We start from the raw sequence: 20,203 nt of genomic DNA, 5'->3' as shown, positions 1-20,203 counted from the left end.
CCAGGCAAACCGGGACGCAGGGTCCTGTCGGGGCGGCAGATCAGCACCTGCCTTAAGGCATGCGATGAGCACGACCAGTCAGAGGCCTTCGTACGTTTCCGATGGGTGCCTCAGAGTGAGTCAGTTAGCTTCCGCCTTTTCTTTTTTTCTTTTTCTCCTTTTTTAGCAGCAAGCCATTACCGGGACCCCCGGTTTCCTTGTTAATGAAATGCAGAGTCTGGAAGGCGGAGGGGCCTCTGAACACCACTTGTGTTGCCCGTGTTGTGGCGCACATGGCCCTGTGGATAGCAGCCGTCCCACGGGAAGCCATGGAGCCCTGCAGAGGACAGGGCGTCCTTCCCGTGGGTCAGTCTGGCGGTTTGCACACTGGGGCAGGGACAGGCGGCCCCTCACAGGACCACCGAAAGCTGACCGGTCAGGGCTCTCCAAGTGCTTTTTCACACGGCATCGTGACCATCCTCTTCTAGGGAAATCAGCTTTACTGCGATCAGGTTGTCTCTCTGCTCTCAACCAGGTACTACTGGTGCACCCGTCCGATCTGAAATTATGCTGAATTTGGTATTTGCTAAGTAAGTAAGTGGGACCCAAAAAGAGTATCAGAGGAATCAGTCGGTTTACCTTCCCTCTGAAGGAAAAAAAGATCTGACCCCGAGCTTCTTGGACACTTTCAAAAGCAGAGCACGGGGTGCAGGGCTGAGGGTGACGGAACCGAAGGCACGGAAGTCTGCCATCACGTGGCGGCACACATCTGGCTCTCTGGATTGGCTGAGTGGGACGTGGGACCTGGCCGAGACCAGGGCTCACAAACCCAAACAGTGACATGTCATTCGTAGAGGGGCTCTGCGTAGAGCCCCCAGCCTGGCCTTCCCAGGGCCTGTCTCCATACAGCCTCCCAGCCTGGCTCGCTGGAGCTCCCTGCTTTGGCCGAGGGCTCCGCGCGCATCCCCCAAGATGCCTTCCTCATCCCGGCTCCGTGTCTAGGCATTAAGACGCACGGCCGGTTTATCAAGGCTCGTTCCCTCCCAAATTGCATTTGACCAGTTTCATTTCTGCCTGAAATTAAAACACGGGATTTATCAATCCCAAACTGTCACAGCGTGAATGAAACCCTAGAAATAAATCCAGTCTAATGACAGAGCGATCCCGAGACCTCCGTGGGAAACAAGATACTTTGTTTAATAATTATCAGCCTCTTTCAGGGCTGGTCTGCCAACCCGGCGGTGTCAGAAGCAGCAGAGAGAAGAATTTTTCCCCCAGATTTCATCCTGAGAAAGACTGAAGCCATTTAAAACCAGGCTGGACGCTGCTGATTTACATTTCTGATATTAAAAGCAGAGCGGCTGTCTGCATTTATGCTACACGGCATTGCTTCAGAGCAAAGAAACAGGGGAGTGGCAGGGATCCAGTTTACTAATGAACAAGCTTATCTGGAGGAAAACAGCTTTTCACACCGTAACAAACAATGAACACCTCTTAGATAACAAATTCAATAGCAAAAATATCGCACTGTACATGTCACAGTCCTAGAATTTAATGGACGCACTTGCAGCATTCGAGGTTTACATTAATTTTTAAAATTAATTTTGTTTGGCCCGCAGGGAAAATATTTTCTTTTTTTTGTGCCTGATATCCTGCAGCTCATTAACACCGCTTACTGCCACTCTACAGTCCTATCCATAATCGGCCACTTGGTAGCCAGAGGCCATTTTTTAAAGACAGACAGAGAGCTGGGAGAGGGGCCGAACGCAGGCTGTTCTGCTTCCCTCTACAAAGAATGACTCTCCCAGCTTGACAAAGCTTCTGGGCAGCCAGGAAAGCAGGGCCCTCTGGAGGCCTCTGAACTACGCAGGTAAAGGTGGCCGCGGTTGTGGTAGCTAGAGGACAGGTCCCTTCGGCCTCTATTCACCGTCACTCCCCACCCAGAGCCGTGGCTCCCGGATCTGACGATGCCCATCTGGGCCCTTTTCCCAAAGACAGATGTCACCAGGCCCCATCTCCTACCCAGGAATCATACCCCTGCCTGTCACCTCTCCCACGCAAGGGTTAACCACTGGCCACCTCGAAAACAGGCCCCCTCTCCGTCTGCCTGGGGCACGGAGATCAGGGAATTCACTGCTAATCACTGTGGTTGTGATTCCTGATTTCAACTGGCAGCAGAGAGAATTGGACCAGAGTCCCCTGAGAGCAGGCCGCTCCACAAGGCCGACCTCGGGCTTGTTAAACTGTGGTGCTGTCATGCGATTATCAATTTTAAATTAATCTCCCCAGTCTCTTTAAAGCGGTTGCTAAAAATATAATCTCTGGGATATCTTACCATAAGACTTAACTAAAGGGAAAAATTTGGATAATAATTAAGTGCTTCCCTCCATCGAAGCTTCCTGGAAAACACTTCTGGAGACTTGGCTGAGCCGCTGGCAGCAAGAAGACCAGCCAGGGACAGTCTCGGGGTCTGAGTGAGCTGCTTTCTATGTTACGCACTTTCCCTAAATAAAACTTCCAACAGGCAGTATGCGTTTGGACAAAAGGTTAAAGATACAGTACTACACTGTATTAAAACAAATCCTTCCCTATTTTTAACCCAAAGAGGTTTGGGAGGGAAAGCCAGAAAAAATTGTCTAGACATACTTTTGCTAAGCTCACGAGGGAGTCGTTATAAATTCACTTTATGGGGACCTAATCAAGGTTATATATACAACACTTTTTTTTTTTTTTTTTTTTTTTTGGTAAGGCAGCAACATGGTGGGACAATTTGAACGGAGGTAAACAGAGTTCCTGGTCATAGGGAAGGGGCTCGCTGTGCAAACACCTCTAGCCCTGCAGCGGGTCGAGTCAAAACAGAGGGGGTTTCTGAGAGCCTCGAGGAACCATAAAGAAGGCAGGCCAACAGGGATCCGGTAACAAAACCCGCCATTCTACACGCGCCGCAGCTCTCCGCCCGATGAAAAGGCGTCTACAACCTGGAGTCCTGGGAAGTGGCAAGTCTCGAGTTGCCCCCCCGGGGGGAACACCAGCGGTATTTTTCCTTTCCCCTTTTGCTGACCTTCCTGTGTCTTGGGGCAGCGCAGTGGGAAGACTGGGTCATTTAAAGCCAGAGCACGCACTTGAACCTGTGTGTTTTCCACGTGCGGTTGACCAGCTTGGGAATGCGGGCCTGGAGGACCCTGGAGGAAGCCCTCTGCAGCTCCCTCTATACTCTGCTTGATGAGGCCCGGGTGGGTGGGGGAAGGGGGAGCCCAGGCAAGAAGAGGTGGGGGAGGGGTACGGGTCTCAAAAAGGCCGAAAAGATGGGCCTTTCCTGCCACTTCCCCATCACGACACTGTGCCTTCCTCTAGTGATGACCGTGAAGAAAACCCCCACCTTTGTCAAATCCCATTCACTCGGGACCTTCCTTCCTTGGATGAAAACAGAGAACGACATAATGTGTTCCCTCTGCTGACAACCAGACGCGCGACTTGGAGAAAACTACTCCATGCGTGTCGTGGGCCTCCGCGGTCCAAGGAGCGGGTTGGGGTTGGGCACGACAAGCCCCAGAACTCTGGTTGCATCATTCTGGGTGAAAGCAAATGTTGCCATGCACCCGCCAAAGCTCACTTTGGGCCCCGCCTTGACCAAGGGATTAAAAAAAAAAAAAAAAAAACGGAACAGGGGACTTTAAGACAGACATGTTTGAACCGCAGGAACAATGTAAGATACAAGGGCTTAAAAAAAAAAAAGAGCCAGCTGTACCATAGCAGAAGATTGCCAGAACGGAGATGCAAGAGAACTGACTGTCCAGTCTTTTTTACACCCGTGGAAGGTTCGGTTCCTCAGATCTTCGCTGGATGAATACAGCTCCCTGGGAGTCAGGGTCGACCTGCATTAGAGCTCTGGTGAGGTGGGGACGGGGTCGGGACGGGGACCGTCTCCGGGGTGGACTGCAAACCGGGTGCGACTTAAAGATAATTTGTGCAGATTTCGTCTTTGCCGGCCCGGAGAAACTTGACTTCCGTTGTTGTTGTCACAGATCTACTTGCAAGTCTGAGAAGGCTGCGGACCGTCTTCGGAGGCTAGGGTACAGGTGCCCCAATAAACACAACTTGAAACCCACAGTCACGGGAGCTCAGGGCTCCTGGGAGCTTGCCCACAGATTCGGCAGCAGCACGTTCGTCAGAGACAAAACCCCCGGTTTTAGGCCCAGACCCTGGAACATCTGTTTGCTCTCCCGCTGCCTTGGAGGTTTTCGGGTTCCCATTTTCTCAAGCAGAAATGTATTCTTCAATGAAAACACAAGCAATTCTATAGGGAGTCTGGTGTATTTGGCCAGAGAGCAGAAGATCAGCAAACAGAAGACCTGGGTGGTTGGGGGGGTAGCCCTAACGGCCTGAGCACCTTGACGGGTAGGGCCTGGAGCCTAAGCCTTCATTCGGAACCCTTGTTTCCAGGAGAGAATTCCTCCCAGCAAATAAGTAGGCGTCCCGCTCTCCATGAGAGACTGCCCTCTTTCTGACCTACTCTGTCCACCTTTCTGACCTGCCTTCCTTCCCAAAGAGCTAATAGGAGATGCCGCGCCAGGCAGGGGGAGGACGGGCGGGAAGCACCTCCAGGAATGTCAATGACGCCGGGGCGCACGCACCTACCCCATTCCCATTCAGCAGGCAGCCGAGCTCCTGCGCAGGGCACATCTGCATAGCTTAAGGTCAATACGAGACCAGCCCGCTTCCAGGGCCGAAACTGCACTGCTCAGGGCTTACAAGAACAAAACTGTCAAGTGTGTTCACTCTAATTGGCACTGGGCTGCTGGCAGCTAAAAGACGGGATTTTCTTTGAGGCCCGGATGTTAGAGAGAAGTCTGGCTCCAACAAGCCCGCGCTGGTGCAATGTGGAGGCGCTGTGTTCTAGAGAGCCACGCCGCTGAAATGACTGGATCCCTGGGGATCCGGTCCCAAGATCCAGGAGGAAAGCCTCTCAGAGGCTTGTCCCATTCATGTCACGGAAGACAACCTCTGCTTCCTCCTTCCCGGCGGATTAGGAATCACGCCGGAGGAGCGGAGAAACGGTGGCTTAGGCCAGGGTCTCCCCCACTTCCCACTCCAGCCAGTTCGCCACCCAAGTGGGTGCAAAAACGTCTCCTCGACAAAGTGACAAACGAGACACGAAATCAGTGGGACCGTGAGTTCAATCACTTAAGCCTGAGTGGAGAAAGCCCTGCAAGATGGATTCCATCACATTAAATAGCTTGACTCATGTCAGGGGAAAGCAGTCTACAGACCACCGGAGGCAACGCTTGAAAAGGTGATGTATTAACTGCAAGCATTCCGTCCTATCTCTGGACACTTGAAACTCATGTCCCCAGCACTTACGAGGCTGTGGCGGCATGTTTCTTCAGGGAAGATGTGACCGAGACTGCTACCCTGGTTTCTGGGGCCGTAAGGCAAACAGGAAGAAACAAGACGGCACCAATGTGTTATGAGCAAACTGCTTAGGGAAAGGAACTGTATTGTTTCAAGGAAAAAAAAAAATCAACCCTCACGAGTGAAAGTGTTCATCGCAATGATGGTTGGATTATTATTTGGAAAGATTAATATTTGCTAATGTGAGATTATCAGCATTGCATTTTGAGACAGGAAAATCGCTGAATCTGATTTAGCGATTAGTCCCCCCCCCCCCCCCCAAGGAAGGCGAATATACCTTAGGAGTCTTAAATCTGTTAGTCTAGTTTTAGCTAACAGCATCCTTGACCAAGAAAGTACTCAGAGGGAGATAACTTACCGGAGGGTATGTTTCAATGCAACAGAGAGACTTTATTTAAAAAAAAAAAAAAAAGGCATGACGATAACATGGCTAACTGTGGACCAGGACAGCCTGGTAAGGTCTACATAAAGGCCTTATTTCTTAACTCTATCAGAACTCGGAAAAAGGAGGGAAGAGGAGGGTGCTGTGTTTTATTTTATACTTAACTCAACAGCCCAGTTTGTGCAGTGCTCTGGCTGACTTTCTGTATGGTTGGAAGAAAAAGAATTATCTTGGCAAGATGAGGTAAGAAGCGTCTCAGACTCAGAGTGAGGACGCTTGATCTCTAAGGCCATCTTCATCCCAGGTAACTGCATCTGTCAAAAGAGAGACCGTGGGGACGGACAGTGTGTAGAGCTCATCCTTGCCCTGCACGGCGCCCATCACCGGTCCATCCGGGCTTGCGTTCCCTCTGGCCCCGGGGCGCTCAACACAGCCCTCCCGGCAGCCACCTAACGGACGAGCAACAGCACACTTGAAACCTATCAGCCAGCCCTCGCCTGGATGAACTTGAAGGCCCTCTCTAGCTTTAAATTTGTAGGGAATCTTCTATAAATTATTTTCGTATCCCACTAGGAGTCTACCGGGGATAAAACATATATGGACAAAAGACCATTTTACGAGCTTGTCCGAGATGGGGAAAAAATGGAAAACGTGGCTTAGTGAATTGTTTTCATGGCTCCAATGATTGGAGAAATAGAAAAACAAGGACTGCCATGCCTCAGAGTCTCCAGGGGCCAGAAACACTGTATGCCCGTGAGCTAAGTAACTAACTCTTGCCACAGCTGGGGTGGTACGTCAAGTGTGTCGCAACCTTGTCGATAAGCCCAAAGTGCCCATGGCCTCAGACAAGTCAATACCTGTGTAGTTAGGCAGCTGGAGTGGGAAGAGGTACTGTGGTGTATCATCTGGCCTGCCTTGGACCAAAAAGTTGTTCAGGCAGCTTTGGAGATAATGAAAAGAAACACCTTTGGAAAATTGCTGGTAGATGAGAAACAAAGACAAAGACACAGGGCAGGTAGGTATCGTACTGGTAAGAACGGGATTTGTGTGCCAGCCACCTGCCACTTACTTAGAGGGCCCCAAAGCTGGCTCTAGGCTCCCAACAGCCACTTGGAAGAAGGAAATCGACACAGTCGTGCAGTGCCCGGGCGCCACCAGATACGGAGAAAGCAACTATTCCTGACTCTACAACCAGAGGGCTGCTTCTCCCAAGGGTCTACACAAAGAAAACAGCACACAAGGTGCAATATAATCTTTTGCCCCGTTCGTCTGGAGGTGCCGGCAGTGAGTCCCACGTGGCCGCTGCAGTCTCTGCAGAGCTCACGGCCCCAGGTGCCATCCCCAGGCAGAATGCTGTGAAGGTTAACGCTCTGGTTCTTGGGTGCCTGGGCTTACTCCAGCGGACGTGAAGAAGTAGTATTTCCCAAACTACACAGGGCAAGGGATGCATGAGACGTTAGCAGATATTCTAAGGTCCAACCTGGTTGGTAAACACAGCACACTATGACCACGCCCGCCCCCGCCCCCAAACCGCCACCTTTCCAAATAAGTTTGCTTAATTTGATTTAACTCAGTAATTCTACAGATTTTATTTTTAAGTACTCTCTACACCCAACGTGGGGCTTAAACTTAAAACTGTGAGCTCAAGACTCGAACAGTCCACCGACTGGGCCGGTCAAGATTCTTAACAAAATCCTCCATCTTTGGGACACCTATTGGCGTCTTACGGCAAATTCTCCCAGGCAACGCTTCAGAAAAATGCCAATCTAGAGGAAAAGGACTGCGTATCTCTACAGAATCTTTCCACAGCGTGATTTCTCTCAGCGAAGTTTCGAGAGAAATTTTCTTTCTCGAAGTTTTGAGCCTAAGAGGCGTCTCGCGGTGTACGGGGAAGGCTCCGGTTCTCCGTGGCCAGCTGGAAGGGGAAGCCCCAACGGTAGCCACACTGGATACATGGACAAACCAAGACTCTAACAGCCGTAAGCCCAACCTTCTAATGAACAAGCGGTCGGGTTCCATAACGTCCCCTCTACATTCCCCCAGCGGAAACGCTACGATGGGCCAAGGACAAGATGGCGTCTTCAAGGTCGGATGGAAGGGTCCCTGTGGTACAGGAAGGAATGAGTGGTTACAAGAGAGCTGAGCCAGGGCAGCTCCTGGATCCCTCCCTTTGACCTATTTCTTTTCTTCTTCTTTTTTCTTTTTCAATCTCAGGGGGCCTGGAGGAGAGCAGGCCACTAGGGCCGGTGCCAGTCTGGGGCAACGGGAGCCACCGAAACTTACTCAGACAGGCCAGTGGGGATTAGACTCGAATTTGGGACCAAAGACTCAGCTGGTAAAAATATAACCCACGTCTACCTACCATCCCCTTTGGAAGCCAAGGGGGCCGATTCGGGATCTGGATCCCAAGACACAGTTTCTCTCGAAAACCCAACGCACAGGGTCTTCCGAATCCAGGAAGCACTGACCATAGACCCGAAGAACGACGATCTCCCGGCTAAGCGGGGACAGCGATGCTTTCTTTCTCCGGGAGTAATGACGACCCCTAACCTGAAATGTTAAAATAAAGTATCTCCCAAACATCAGAAGACCAAACCCTTAATGAGAGGCAAGGCAGGGCTGTCAGCAAGCGTGCTGGGTGGTAGGGAGCCAGCGTGCAATGGCCCCGCAGTATATTACGGGCGGTTATTTCTGAAGTTCCCATGATACGCCCCTAATGGGTGTAGGGATGTGCTGACTTCCAAAGTGGGACTGACAGGCCCGCAGTTAACTGTCATTTCCATCACAGACTTAATAGCTTTGCCAGGCATCCTCCCAGCAAACGAGGAGAAGAAAGGTCTTGCTATATGACAGCATTCAAAAAGAATGCATGTGGATGCCATTACGGTATTGAAAGTGTCAGGTGCCGGCAGAAGGGCCCTGATCAGACAGACAAGCATCGGGCTGCGTGCTTTAAGGTTATTTGAAGCCTGTCATTTCCATTAGCTAGCTAACCACAAGTGGAGTCATTCATTAGCTGGCTTTCTTTAGTACCAAGGTGGGGCTGAGTCTGGGGGGTGCGGGCGGGAGAAGCCGGAGAGGCCCGGGCTTGGCACTTTTGGTTCCTACCCTATTAGCAACTCATGATGGCTGGCGAAGGGAGGGGGTGCACGCGGGCGGCAGTGCCCCATGTGCCTGCTCATTAGTGCCTGGCAGTAAAGCGCAGAAACGAGTGGACATTGGCACAGGCTGGCTCTCTGCTCCTGGAGAAGGCCAAAAATAATCTCAGTAGATTTAATTAAAACTGCGGCGAACAGATGGGGAAGATGGAAAGAACTCCAGCCGGAGACACTCGTCGGTCCGGGTCTCCGCGAGCGCTTTAATGAAGCCTTCGCTGTCTGCGGTCCCCGGACTGACACCTCCCTTTCTGGTTATGCAACGGAGCGGAACGATTACCCAGCAGCTCCGCTTCAAGTGGCAGGGGGCTGCTTCCCCAGGACGCGCATGGCCTGACCCGGCGCGGCTACTGCAGCAGGAAAGCAACGAGCAGACGAACAGGCCCTCCTCTCTGTCTTGATCTAACCCCAGAGAGAGAACGGGCGGTCAGGTGCCAGGGGAACGTCTTCTCTGTAGACGGAGGTGGTGGTGGCGGGGGCAGGGGGCAGGGGAGAGGGGAACCCCGCAACCGACTGGAGATTTAAGCCCCCGGGTCCAGCTAAAACAAAGCAGCTCTGTCCAAATCGGGTCAGCGGTCTGCCCTAGTTAGGGGCTCCTTTTATCGTTCTCTGCAGCACCGCAAGCCAATGGAGAATGGCAGGAGGCAGTCCTAACGCACCGGCCAAGTTAAAGCCCTGCCTGTGTGAAAGCGGAAAACCCAGCACGCGTGCGCACTTCCCAGACTGACCTGCTGGCAGATTTTAACGGAGAAGCCCAAATTTCTGGTGCTAACAGCAAAACAGGGGTTCAAAATCTACCTGCACCCAGAAATCTAAGTACAGAGACGGCAAAACCCGCCTGTGAATACGCCGGGAGCCACGGATACAGCGCCTGAAGCCAGAGAGAAGCTTGCCGTCATCAAGGGCAAGGAGAGCTTCAGGAGGCGTCTTTGGGGCGGGAACTCCGAGGGAGTCTGGGAAAAGATTATTGGCACATGGAGCCCAGAGCTCTCCCCACAGGGGCATTCCAGGTGTCCTCTAAACACTGAATGCTTTAAAAAAAAAAAAAAAAAATCTTTTTTTCAGATGTTAGCAGAGATTGGTACTGCTGGTCTGTTTTTTTTTTTTTTTTTTAATATATGCTCCCAGGAAAGGAAGGGTGGATGCCTGCTTACATAAGCCCCTAGGAATGTCAGGTGTTGAAGAGGTCTGTTGGCAATTCCCAAATGACCTTGGGGTTGGGGGGACAGGACGAGATCTTGGTGGCTCATTGCATCACTAAAGCACATTTTAAATGAAACGGAAAACACCTCAGGCCTCCCATGTCCACAACCAAGTGCGTGCTTCTACACTTCACGGAGAAAGGGGCCGTCCTAATGCATCAAAAGAAACCCGTCTTCGCTTAAACAGTCGTATCCTCCAAAGTTTGGGGAACTGATGATGATGGAAACATTTTTTTTTTTTAAACCAAGAAAGACCAGGAGTACATGGAACCAGGAAACATAATGAATTCTTTGGAGAAAACCAGTGGCATTTTTCAACTAAAGTTTCCCTTGAAACTAGTTATGCAATGGTGTTAAAAAAAAAAAAAAAAAAAAAAAAAAAAAAAAAAAAGCTTTTGCTCAACAAAGTTTCCGACTATATTAATCTCATTATCCTTTGAACCGTATAACCAGCAATGCCAAATGCAATTTGTATTCTGCAGCAAAGCGAATGCTCTAAAATGATTATCCCAATATGAACCGTGGCAATCCTTGATATTGTTGGTTCTGAAAGGCCGTCGGACCGCTGAATACTGTTCCCATATGCCTTCTGAGTTTCATGACACAACGTTGCGTCTGCTTTGCAAGGGATAAATTAAGCGTGTGAAAGTCTTAGCAAAGCCCTCATTTTCCAGTTAATCAAATCTCCCCTAATCAAATTAGCACACATAATTCCTCTGGATGCATGGCACAAAAAGTGCATTATCCCCTTCTTTGGAGTTGAAAGGGAGAAAACAGCATGGTGCCTTTCTCCTTTGCTTGAGTGGGCCTAAATAGAGGGGTTCTTCAGAAAGACAGGTCGAGGAAAACTTTGGCAGCGCTGACATTCCCAGCTCATTAAATCCACTGCGTCTGCGGCCACCTCCGGGGACCAGTGAAGCATTCCGTAATGAGATACTTGTTTAATTTTCCTTCAAAGGCCGGACATCTGTGACAAACCTCCCCACTCCAACCCCACACAGGCAAATCTATCAATAGGCCTAAGGCCTCTATCTGGTTTGATGGAGTGTTTTCCATTGAATAAACTAGATAATAAATTTTGAGGAGAAAGGAACAATTGCCATTAGCTCGGTTCTCTCCAAAGAGTCGAAGTCCATCATGAAAATTCAATAGCGCTGAGCTAAATGGATAAATGTTCACAGTCAACCTTTTTTAATTGATTTCCCTTCATGGAATGATCTAGTCTCTGAAGCTAGCCGTCCCAGAGCCCCTCTTTAACCTTTCTTTTCATTCCAAATACATTTAGAAGCCCCGAACAAAAAGGAATAGCTGAAATATTAATCTCCCTTGAGAGGAAAGGCCTGCAACAGACCAGATTTTCAGATCAATCCCCAACAGTGCCCGTGGCCTACAAAAGAATGAAACACACTTTTAGCTCTATTCAGTATGGCACCGATTCTGACCTTTATTGAAGACCAACCACGACATCCTGACAGTGGCAGGGACTAGAAAGCCTTCCTCGCATAATAGGAATTCAGTGCCGGTACTGTCAGGCCTCCGGTGCAGTCGGTTCTGCTTACCCCGTAATGAGGCCTGGAACACGCATAATGAAAGCTGTCTCAACAATATTTTCACTTTAATGCTTTATTATGTCTAGGAATATGTTTTAAGTAGTAATATTTCACTTTCTCCCCCCCCCCCCAACCCCTGCCTTTCTTAGACTCAATTTGCTGGAACCCTTCAAAGGCACATGAAACAAGCTATTATGATCGCTGCCGTTTTGACAGCGTGTAAGGAATTCATTAGAAGCACGTCGCAGGACCTCGCTGTTCTCCACCCGCAGAGGTGATCCGCGTGTCCCCTCCGGAAACATGAGCGGCCCCTCCTCCGCCTCCCACCTCATCCACCTGGGGCGGGCGCCCGGGATGGCATCACACGCCTGGCATCGGCTGAAGGCGGTCATGGGAATCCCGTGTGCCCGCCGGCACCGTCCCCTCCCTCTGGGCTGCCACAGCGAGGCCAGATGAGTCCCCAGGACCTGAACTCCTAACGAGAGAAAAGTCCCAAAGCCGCCAGGAGCCTCCCGCACCCCCGCCATCACACGCCTGCGTTACTTCTGCGCTTGGCGAACGTATCGGCCGCCTGCAGACGTGCAGTCATCTCCTGTAGTTTAGGGCAAATACACGAATGGGTGAGTTTCCCCTTGGGAGCGCGGAGGAGCTGCTCTGCACGGCACCCAGGTCTTTTCCCTCCTCCTAAGAGGATCAGAGTCCTTCCGATCCCACCCGCGACGGCTGCTAGACGCGGCGGGAGCGAGTTCTTGGGCCGCTGCTTTACCCCCAGCAGAGGTGTGACCGCCCCGTGTGTCGGGAGCCGAGGCCTGTGCTGGTCCCGGGCCGGACGCGTGTCCCTCTCGCACAGCCACAGCAGCCCAGCAGCCCAAGGCTCCCCCATACCAGCAAAAGTATGGCAGCTCCCCGAGCAGGAAGCCGAGGACGTGAGTGTGCGTCCCCTTTCGCCGGCCAGAAACCGTTGAACATCCCCTTGTGGTTATTACAGCAAAAAGTCCAGAAACCGGGGGGCTTATCTAACTCCCAGCCGCCTCTCTTCCGCCGAAAGGGTCTTACGAAGAGCCTTCCCATGGTGAATGGAGAGGAATTTCACAGAACGCTGAGGAGAGGAGTGGGGGTCGCACGGCCCCCAGGCTAAGGAGCATCGCGCTAGACCTTCCTGCCTGCTGGGGACTGTGCCGGGCGCCCGACTTCCAACTCTCTCCTTTAATCCTCTTAAGAATTTCTGAAGCTGATAGCACTTTCCTCCTACTACAGATGAGAATGTCAAGTCCCAGTAATCTGCCCCAAGTCCTACTTCTGGGGAGTGACTCAATCTCGTTTGTTTGTGGTCACACCTAAGCTCCTTCGACTCATCTTTATTGGCCTTTTAGTTCAAAGGGCTTGGATCAACGCAGATAATAATGTCAAGCCTCTGACTTCTGTTTTTTTCGTGCCCTCATCCTGCAGATACACACTGAGAGTGTCTGTGTACTAAGACGTGTCATCCTGAAGATCCTCCAGGGCGCGAGACAGAACCAGAGAACAGCAGAAGGAGCTTGTCCGTGAAGGGCGGTTCCAGAGATGCGTGCGCGAGGCCTGGGGGGGGGTGGTTTGGAGGAGAGATGGGGTCAGAGGCAAGACGACAGACGGAGACACGCTGTCAATGGCCTTGGGTGCCCTTGAACCCTAAGGAAACTGGACTTGGTCGTAAGTCAACAAGGAGCAGAGCGGAAGAGAAGAGATCAGACGGGAGACGGGAGCGCCACGGGAGAAGGGGACCCTGTCCTAGGCGAGAAGGAAGGAAACACACCGTAGAGCCGGCAGGAGCTTGAGGAGGTATGGAACGGAAGGCAAAGGAACATTCGCTGGGAGCGAAGGAGCAGGAGAGGAGAACGCAGGGGCCGGGGTGGTTACACGGTAAAGGTCAAGACCTCGTGGGTGGACACTCTCCCCGCAAAGCTAAATTTTGGCCATTTGTGTTGATTCTGGAACAGCCGGGACAGGAGTCCACGAATCACTTTCACAGCGAGGCGCTTCCCAGGTCCAGGTTCTCCTTAGACGAGTCTGACACGGGCGGCTTGAACGTGCCGGGCTTCCTCGGACATCCAGCTGCAGGAGCCGGGGACAGGGAGGACCCCGGGGCAGAGAACACCCGCGAAAGGGACCCAGTCATCAGAGCCAGCGGGAAGACCCGTCACGTCACAGAGGGGCAGCAAGGGTTTCATGCACTCTCACGGCCGGAGAGGACCCCTGCAGGCTGGACCTCCCCGGGCACCCCCGGGCCGAGATCCCCCGACACCTTGCGACTCGTGCAAAGCAGGAGCTCAGGGACTGTGTGCCACCCCGCCCCCCTCATCCTCTGAGCTCTGCTCATTAACTCTAACAAAGAATCTTAACAAGTTCCTTTAGTTTTGTTTTGTGAGAGGAAAAAAAAAGAAAGAGAGAGAGGCCGCGAGACATGTACCAGAATAACCAGCTTTAACAAATGGCCGCTGGTTTAAAAATAGTGCGGGGGGTTTAAGCTTTTGCCTTCATCTCAGTGGTTGACCTTGCTAATACAGTATGTAGATCTCTTGCCAACTAATCGGCCGACTGTAAAGCACGGCTTCAAGCTGCGGCCAATGGTCTGTAACGGGAATGAATGAGAGGGTTTCGGCAGCCAGGATCTGGAGCCTGCTATCTGTATCTGACAGCTGTCACCCACGCGGCAGAGGCCAAGGCCTAGACCTTCATTTAAAAGCAGCATGGCTGATCAGATTACTGGGACAGTGTGTCAAAACTGACTGCTCCGAACTAGGGAGACAGAAAGTAAATCTATAAATAGCCGTCTTGCCGCCTCCGTGAGCCACTGAAGGGTGACCGACATGGAGCGGCAGATGTGAGGTGTGGTTTCCGCGGCCGGTGGGACACAGCCGCGGCCGCATCAGAAGCCTTGCTCTAGGACACAGCGCGAGGGAAAGATCGGCTTTCCGGACAAGAATTTAAAAGAGCTGCATTCTTGGCCATGGTAGTGGTCGCCCGGCAATAATTGGTTTGAACCAACTTTACGAGCTAACAAGGCTTCCCGGCACTTAATAATGGCCTCGGGGCACAGGGGCTCAGCAAGTCACCTTTCCCATAATGTGCCGGCTGCCTGCTTCCTGCCGTCCGCGGGGACCGCCGGTGCTGGAACACACAGAGTGATAAAGTCAGAGGCTCTCCACTGGAGATCTATTATCGGTGTCTACTGGGTCTTCAACCAGAACCGCGGCGCCGAGTACCGGGGGAGAACAGAGCGTCACGAGGTTGAGTTATCTACGAGCGTGCTGAGAGCGTGGCCTAGACGCCGGACATCGGCGGGTTGTAAATGAGCCGGCTGACATTTTATAGTATGTACCAACCCTTCCAAGAGCCAGCTGTCGCTCTTCAAGGTCTCCGCTGATAAAACCAGGATGTCCAAAGATTTGTCAACAACCGCAGAAGGTAATCCCGCGGTCACGTCGGAGGGGGACGGAGCATGTGCTCCCTCGACCTTCTGCAAGCTCGCCGGGCACGCGGGCGGTGACGGCGGGCAGAGGTCTCCGCAGCTTGTGCGGTCGCCGGTCCGTGGCGGTGCGGCTGCCGAGGATGAGGACCTTGAGGCGGCGAGTTCCAGGAGCGGTGGGGACAAAAGCCAGCGGACGGAACCCTGGCCTGAGCGACCGAGACCTCGGGCCCCCATGCTGCCTGGGGGGGGTGAGGGGCGCGGGAGAACAGGAAACAGGAGGGACAGTGATTTTTCTCCAAGGCGGGGGCCACTGCCCTGGCTCTTTTTTTAAAGGTTCGGCCGAAATAACACTTTTCACGAATAATAAGAACATCGAGAGAAATAAGGTTCAGAGCAGCCAGCGCAACCCTCTGCCAGGCGCTGTTCCAAGAGTCTTCTGTGGACGACCCAGTTAATCCTCACCCCCTCATGGGACAGGTACTCACGGGAGCCCCGTTTGGCGGATTTAAACCCAAAAGGTTCCATTCACCACTCGACATCGGACAGCTGGTAAGAAAAGTCCGGGGTCACACTCGGGCAGGCCGGCTTCAGAGCACTACACGTGCGCATCCTCACCGTCCACCCCTGCAACCGTCCCCTCACGGAGACCCAGTGTTGGAAACCATGCTAGGACGTAGGGAAAGAAAAGATCAAAGCGTCCCCCTCAGAACTATGTTGGAATCAAAAACAGAGCAGAATAAGAAGGCCGTCTCTCTGTTTCGACGGTTGGCTCTGAGCAAGTTCATTCTGCCATGTTTATGCAACAAGCGAATCCCAGTGCTTCCGTCTCTGGGCACCGCGCTGGGCTGCGGGGTACAAAAAACGAGCATGAAAGAGCCCCGTGAGGAAGCCAGGCTGGTGTTTTTTTTCTCATGGGGGGAAGGGGCCTGCCCTGGAACGCCACTTGCCTTCCCCTCTTTGGGGAAACACCTTCTCCCCAGGGACTGCAGCCGGACAGCGAGGGGCATACCCACGCCCTTGCAGGCCAGTGGGAAACGTCACCAGGAAGAGCTCTGAACCCAGCCGAGTTGATAAGCCTTCAGGCTGACATTCAGGTCTCTTTATGGGATTTCTGCTGGCCATTTGGGGGCCCCTGCTGGCACTCTGCGCTGCCCAGAAGACAGCAGAAGCCTAATTAAAAAATCACGTGTGTTCCCGTGGCTTTAAAAGCATCACAGTGGCTGGCCGTCATGTCTCTTGGAACCCAAGATGCTGAAGCTGAGAGAAGTCACTGGAGATCGTTTAACTCGACCTCGACGGATCCGGAAGCGGGAAGCCCCCTCCTGCGCCCACTCTCCCCGCCCAGAGGTTAAGTGCCTCGTCCAAGGACAAACAGTCAGAGGGGGGCAGAACCGGGAGGGAACCCGGGGCGGGCACTCCCCATGAAAATGTTTTTCTACAACCCCGCGGAGCTGCCCGTGGAATAAATGCAGGGCTATGAAATCGGCAAATTCAATCAAGTCAAATGTGTGTTTTTGAAAGAAAGTCAAGAATGAAGAAACAGAGTTTGAAGAACATTCAACATTCATGAGCTGTGCCCATTTCAGGTCGCTGGAGAGGTTTCTCTGGGGCAAAGGTTTTCTTAATACAGGGTTTCATTGGCCGGTTGGCTCGAGACGTGCACACACTGATATTTTGCTTCCGGCAATACCTTAAACCCCCAGTTAGGCAAGTATAAAAAACGGCAATGGCCTTGAGAGTGCGGCGTGGTTTACACACGGCACACGCATCGAAGCGGATTTGGAGCGATCTACGAGGGACCCGATGCTTTCCCACCTACTGACATTTACAAAGCAGTTTAAATCATGCATGAGGGGCCTCGGGCACACGCAGTTCACAAAACAGAGCTCCGAGCTCCCAGGGAGTTCGAGCTGACCAACACTCTTTATTAGAACCGACAGTGAAAGACAGCTATTGCGGAATTCGTACCAGAAATGCAATACCAAGATGACAGCCTTAATGCCGGCGGATACATTATGTAGATTACCTGACTCGAATCTTTCTTGTTAAATAAGTTTCATGCATTCTGTTTTTCTCCTCCAGAATATCCTTCTGGCTTCACTGGGGGAGTGTTCCTTGAATTCCTTGATCATTCATCTGGTTTTCAATATTTTGGACATGCTGGGTTAGCACAGAAGATCAGATAGAGATATTTAAACAGTGGGAAATAGTTAAACCTTTAAATGAACAACAGAGCTGAACCCTGAATTAAATATCCCAGTGTTATTTTTTTGTATAATGTAACACTATTCAATAAATTTTTTTAAACAAAGAAACACTTTCCTAAGGCTGATTCATTCTAGATATTCAATTCCCAAGTAATCTAAGATTTTAAATGTATGTAATTATAAATTAAGGACAATTTCACTTGCATGCTTTTTTAGGGCCAAGAATTTCATGGAAATAAGGTCCCAGTGAAAAGTGGCCAGGGACAGAAGACAGAGAACATCCTTTCTCTCTCCAATCTTCAAAAGACCTCGAAATACAACATAGATGGTTTAAATTCTGCTTGTGGAGACACTAGGACTACATCAACGCGACTGAGTCAGAAAAGGAAGTCGTTGGGTTACGTGGCACTGGTGACTGGTGGCCAAGGGCAGATTCAGCGGAGGCTGAATGAGAGTCAAATGCAATTTCGTGGAGGCTTCTGAGTTTCTGAATGGATTCGATTATTTGCTTCCTCTGCTAGATTTTCCAGCCGGTCCCCACCACAGTCCGTGGGAAATGTCATCCCTGCTCAACATCTCTTGTAGACGTGAACCCTCCGGAGCACACAGCCACAGGGCTGATGTCACTTAGAAGGTGTGCATGTTTGTGCACCAAGCTTGCTTATCTGTCATCCTCCAAGAGTTAACAGCAGAGGGGCTCTGGGATCCATGAGTGCCAAGCTCTGTCTCGAGTCTCAACACACCATACACCATTTTCATGAACTAATGTGACTTTCCAAATATGTAGGGGTGCTTCAGTGATCATAAAAATACATTTTCCTTTTAAAATTCATGGTCAGGTTTTATTCCTTACAAACTTATTTTTCCCCACTTTTTTTTTTAAATTTATTTAACAGAGAGAGAGAGAGCAAGAGAGCAAAACCAGGGGGAGCAGGAGAGGGAGAAGCAGGCTCCCTGTGGAGGAGAGAGCCCGATTCAGGACTCTGAGATCATGAGCCGAGCCAAAGGCAGATGCTTAACCTACTGAGCCACCCAGGCGCCCCTTCCTTATATATTTTTTTAGTCGACAATCTCAAACACAGTTAAAGTAGAAAGAACTGTATAATAAACCCCGAATTACCATCACCCAGCTTCAATAATTATCAACTCAGGGCCAACGGTGTTTCATGGACACCCTATCCGTTCCACGATTCCCCCCTCCCTGCATCATTTCTAAAACAAACCTGGGATTCTATATCATTTTATCTGCATGTGTTTCTGTACATGAGTTCTACATTTTTTTAAACTGCAAGACGGCAAAGGTACGACTATTATTAGGTAGGGTTCTGATTATTTTTTTTAACATTTAAAAATTATTCTCAAATTCCAAAAACAAACTAAAGAACCACTTCTCTAGATGCTTTCATGGATCTCAATCGTGGATTGGAGTTCAAGAGCAGAGAATTTCTAATTTCTCTATAACCATTAGGGACTAACAAGATGTGTGTAGTTGGTGTTTAATGAATGATTTTCAAATGATTTCCTGAATGATCCTCACTTCACATGCAAACATAAATTCACTGCATTATTGTAATCAAAGCCCAAGAGCGAATACATTAATAGAGTAAGCTTGAAATAAAACCGCCTTTTTAAAAAGGGTTACCATTAGAGTTAAATAACGAGATCTATCACGTATCCTGTAATCTACGTAGCAAACGCAGTCGTGTACCCCACAGGCCAGCCACAGTCTTTCAGGAGATGGTAATAAGAAGCTGCAGATGTATTTTTATGTGCTGGATATAAAAACACAGTCGTGAATCACCAAGTGAGCATCCAAGATCATGGGCGATCAGTAAGTGACCCTTCAGACGGCGAGCACGAAGGAGACGGAGGCAGTCTGACACCCTACGATCGTCTAGATAAACTTCCCCCAAACGGCCTTCCGTGCTTACAGTCATGTCTTCTAAAACTCACAGCACTGAATAAATTCCATGATATTACTAGAACTGACAGCTGATGAAATAATGCAAGAAAAATAATCTAGTAGTGACCTCAAACGAAACCACGAAGACATTAAGGCTAATGGAAGTAAAATCACTCATTGCACAGTGATTTTACTTTCTTCTTTCATATTAAAATAAAAAGCCAACCTAAACCTTCGTCAGGATATTGCATTTTGAAGCTAACCACAAAATATTTCTAGAAAGGGGGCTTATTTCAGAAAATCGACACGCAGTTGGATTTTGTCAAAGGGGGAGCGAGCTTTCCACATCACGGGGTGGGTAAAAGTGGAAAAACCCACCACTGTCACATGAAGGGAGCAAAGATCATTGATCTGAGATTGTCTGTGATTACCACGGTAAGGGCAGAAGACCCGTTTTACTCAGGCGACACATGTGTGCGGTACCCTCCCCTACTAGAATCACAAGAGCGAGCGATGCCCGCCGTTTCGCATGTCCACCGCTCTTCTCCGGCTTGCGGGTCGCCAGGTGGGTAGGCAGACGAGCACCTGTGGACCCAGCCCCACTCCCCCACCTCTCAGGAGCTAAGCACCTCTCTTCACGCTCGCCCCGAATATGTCAAGAATTCACAAAGCAAACTTTAGACCTAAGAAACCTATATAAACAGAACAATATTCGGCCACGAGAAGCAGATCCCACCGAGATGGACGAAACCAGTGAGATCGAAGATCTCGTCCTCTTGTAAGAACTTTTCATATCAAGATATTGAGCTCAGAAGAAGAAGAGAACATACAGTTGGGAATAGCAAATACAGATGCGTTTACTAAAAAACATTTTATAGCATCATGACGTCTCTTGCTACCTCAGAAATAACTACTGTACTTCCTCCGTTGCAACGTTTAGTGGTAAGAGTTTTGTTTTTGAAGGT

At 50.5% G+C, this 20,203-nt stretch overlaps 1 protein-coding gene and 1 long non-coding RNA gene across 5 annotated transcripts in view; both read right to left on the bottom strand.

The window, feature by feature from the left end:
* AUTS2 (activator of transcription and developmental regulator AUTS2) overlaps nt 1-20,203 on the bottom strand; it is a 1,069,563-nt gene that overhangs the window by 174,848 nt on the left and 874,512 nt on the right. The gene's annotated exons all lie outside the window — the stretch shown is intronic.
* Nucleotides 7,360-9,941, bottom strand: LOC132027167 (uncharacterized). Its single transcript, XR_009407072.1, has 3 exons — nt 9,657-9,941; nt 8,136-8,323; nt 7,360-7,876 (listed from the first exon to the last, which is right to left on the bottom strand). It is a non-coding gene; the product is annotated as an uncharacterized LOC132027167 (long non-coding RNA).

The sequence above is a fragment of the Mustela nigripes genome, chromosome 11 (genome assembly GCF_022355385.1).
Source record: "Mustela nigripes isolate SB6536 chromosome 11, MUSNIG.SB6536, whole genome shotgun sequence".
NCBI classification, from domain to species: domain Eukaryota; kingdom Metazoa; phylum Chordata; class Mammalia; order Carnivora; family Mustelidae; genus Mustela; species Mustela nigripes.
Note: the sequence above shows the minus strand (reverse complement) of the source record. Positions and strands in the feature narration are given on the sequence as shown.